The 3123-nt window shown below is 46.1% G+C and overlaps 1 long non-coding RNA gene across 1 annotated transcript; it reads left to right on the forward strand.

Moving 5' to 3' along the window:
* The first annotated feature begins 6 nt into the window (after nucleotides 1-6).
* Nucleotides 7-1500, forward strand: LOC119308044. Its single transcript, XR_005149758.1, has 2 exons — nucleotides 7-752; nucleotides 880-1500. It is a non-coding gene; the product is annotated as an uncharacterized LOC119308044 (long non-coding RNA).
* Nucleotides 1501-3123: the final 1623 nt, after the last annotated feature.

Consider the following 3123-nt stretch of genomic DNA (forward strand, 5'->3'; position numbering starts at 1 on the left):
GGGACGGCCCCAACCACCACAACGCTCCACCCTCCCACCACCTATCGGGATCCGCCCCGGGGACAATGGGGATGACCCTCCCGACCACCGCGGCGCCACGCACACAACCAACTGCCCCCACCTCCTCCAACCATCGCTTCTTCCCCGCCGGCAACCAAATCGCTTCCTGCCGGCCGCCCCCATGCTCTGCCCCGATGCCCCACCTCTCCCTCCCCTGCCTCCTCGAAACCCACCCAACTACCAACGATTGGTCACGCCGCCGAGCCCGAACAACGAATCCCCACCTCGGTGGTCGCCGGGTTCACGCCAGATCCACACCCTCTCCGGCGGGTTGTCCTACCTGCGGACAAAGGACACCGGCGGTAGTAGCCAGCACAACCTCTCCTTCGGCCGGCCCCGGGTACATCCACGAGGGCGCCGACGTGGGGCAGCAGGGCCGGCACCTCTAATTGAGGATCAAGCGCGAGGATAATAGTATGATGTCGCCCGACGCGACCCTGCGCCTGTCGGGACCCGTGCGTGGCCAGCGGCGCTCCCCAATTGTTCCTCTCTGCCATGGATCCACGGTGGGGCAGCACGACCATGCAGGCTGGCATGCGCGCGCATGCAGTACAGTTGTGGGGGCAACGCAGCTCGTGTATTCCTTCAGCCAGCGGCGCGTGCAGTTCGCTCCGAGCTTGGGCATCTCTTTTTGATGCAGCCTCGGTTCCTCCTCTCGGATGCTTGTAGTACAACCCACCCGAGAACCTCAGGTGGTGTGATTTACTGCTTTTGGTCACCAGTCAACTGCTCTGCAGTTGGACGCAAGATCAGTTCACTTTTTTGTTTTCAGAATAAAATTTTCAATGCATTTTACTATTCTTGATTCTTGTGGTTCAGGTGTTTTAGTCCTCAGCGAGCAAACATGCAGTGCTGCTGATGCAGCTCATTCCCACCTAATGAGCAACTATAGCAGCGTTGGTGTACGTTGACCTCACTACCTCTCGGCTCTATTGCAGCCTGACGAGTGGACGAGAAGAGTTGCTCTCTTTCCATGGCCCATCCACCTCGTTGGCTCACTGCCACGACGATAAAGATTTTCCGTGTGCAGTACATTGTTTTTGTTGTTTTTCTGAGGAGAAATCAAAGTGCAAATGTAGTTAACTTTTTTTGTAATTTCCTAGGGAACTAGAAGTTCATATTTCCTTTTAGGAAAAATTCACTGTCTCTTGGATAGGTTCGCTCCTCTATCTGTTGCGGCTCACTTTGTTCCTTGTGATGCAAAACACAAAAGACACAAAGAAAATGACTGCTGGTAGGATGGAACAAAGCGGTTCGTTTCAGTGAGGTTCACTCCATGAAAAATATGCGGTTGGCCTTGTAATATTTTTTATTAGCATTAGAACAGGCAGCGCACAAATGATGCAGTATGGCTAGTTCCAGCGTGCGGACCCTCATAAGAGTTCACCTTGTAATATACGGCTTGCCTTGTACTATTTTTATTAAAAAAATGTATGTTTAGATTTGCAGCACAGTGCATAGTATAGAGGAGTTCACCTTGTCCAATATTGCACAGAGGAGTTCACTTTTTATTATTTTTGGAGAAATTATTTTTGAAAATTGTATGGACATAGTATATAATTTGGTTTGGTGTCGCGGTTCACTTTGCAAAAATAATGTGGTTTGCTTCAATGCACTGTGGTTCATTCTTTTGGACCATGCGGTGCACTTTGGTTTAAAAAAGTCCACTACGAAGGAATCATTTTTCAGTACACTCCATTTAGAACAAAATGCATTTAAAAAATCCTCTTTTTAGAGGTTCATTCATGCGGTTCACTTTAGGTAGTCGCGGCTCACTTACTCCCAATCCGAAGTGCAAAAAACATGCTACAGAGACGACAAAAAAAAAAGAATGTGGTTCTTGCAAAATTTGCATCCGACAAAAGAAACCACGAAGTTCACTTGACTGCCTGCAGCAGTGCGGTTTCCGTTTGAAGCAGTGCGTTCTTCTGTCCGATGAAAGGTCCACTCGCTTGGTCAACGCGCGTAAAAAATTAGAAGTACAGAAAAAGACAACAAAAAATCATGAGGTTCACTTTTGGTAGTGTTACGGTTCACTTTCGAAAGTGTTGTGGTCCACTCTCGTTCGGAAAAAAGTTGAAAAAAAGACAAAAAAAACTTGTGCGAGAAAGTTTATGTTCGACAAAAAGAAATCATGAAGTTCACTTCACTGTCTGTTGCAGTGCGGTTTTCAGTTTGAAGCAGTGCGTTCTTCTGTCCGACAACGATTTTGGTGTCACGAAAAAACAGAGTGTCCGCTTTTTGCTAATTTTAAAACTGCTCTTAAACCGTAAGGGATTAGAGAGTGCGTTCTACGTGAAAAAGTTGCGTCTCGATGATATCTTTCCAACGACATATCATTTGAATCATTTCGACAACCGGTTTGTAAAAATTAAAAAAAAAACGGCCGCTGCCACTCGTCCTCCGCCGCACGATTTTCAAAATTAACTTAAAACCATAAGGAATCTCAAAATTATTCCTACATATGAAAGTTGCGCCTTGTCCATAGCTTTCCAACGACATATCATACGCCTTGTTTCGACAAACAGTTAAAAAACTAGAGCGAAAACAATACCGAAAATTTGAAAAAAAAATAAAAAACAGAATTCCGCGATTTAGTAAATTTGAAACTGCTCTTAAACCGTAACGAATTAGAGAAAGATTTATATATGGAAAAGATGCGCCTCAACGATATCTATCCAACGGCGTATCGTTTGGTTCATTCCGACAAGCGGTTTAGAAGAAAACGTGAAAAAACGCTCGCTGCCACTCGTCATCCGCTGCACCATTTTCAAAACTGCTCTTAACCCGTGTGGAATCTCGAAAAGTGTTCAACATGTCGAAGTTGCGCCTAATCCATAGCTTTTCAACGGTATATTACACGCCTCATTTCGATAAATGGTTAAAAAACTAGAGCAAAAACAGTACCGAAAAAACGCCGCGTGCAGTTTTTTTCGACACGAAGTTCACTCGTGTGAGTACTGCAGCACACTTGGTTCAAACAATGACGTGCACTTGCGTTGAGCGTGCAGTGCGGAAATGGTGTGCAGAATAGTTATTCTGCTAATATTAGCAGAATAGACC

The sequence above is a fragment of the Triticum dicoccoides genome, chromosome 5B, assembly GCF_002162155.2.
Source record: "Triticum dicoccoides isolate Atlit2015 ecotype Zavitan chromosome 5B, WEW_v2.0, whole genome shotgun sequence".
Classification (NCBI taxonomy): domain Eukaryota; kingdom Viridiplantae; phylum Streptophyta; class Magnoliopsida; order Poales; family Poaceae; genus Triticum; species Triticum dicoccoides.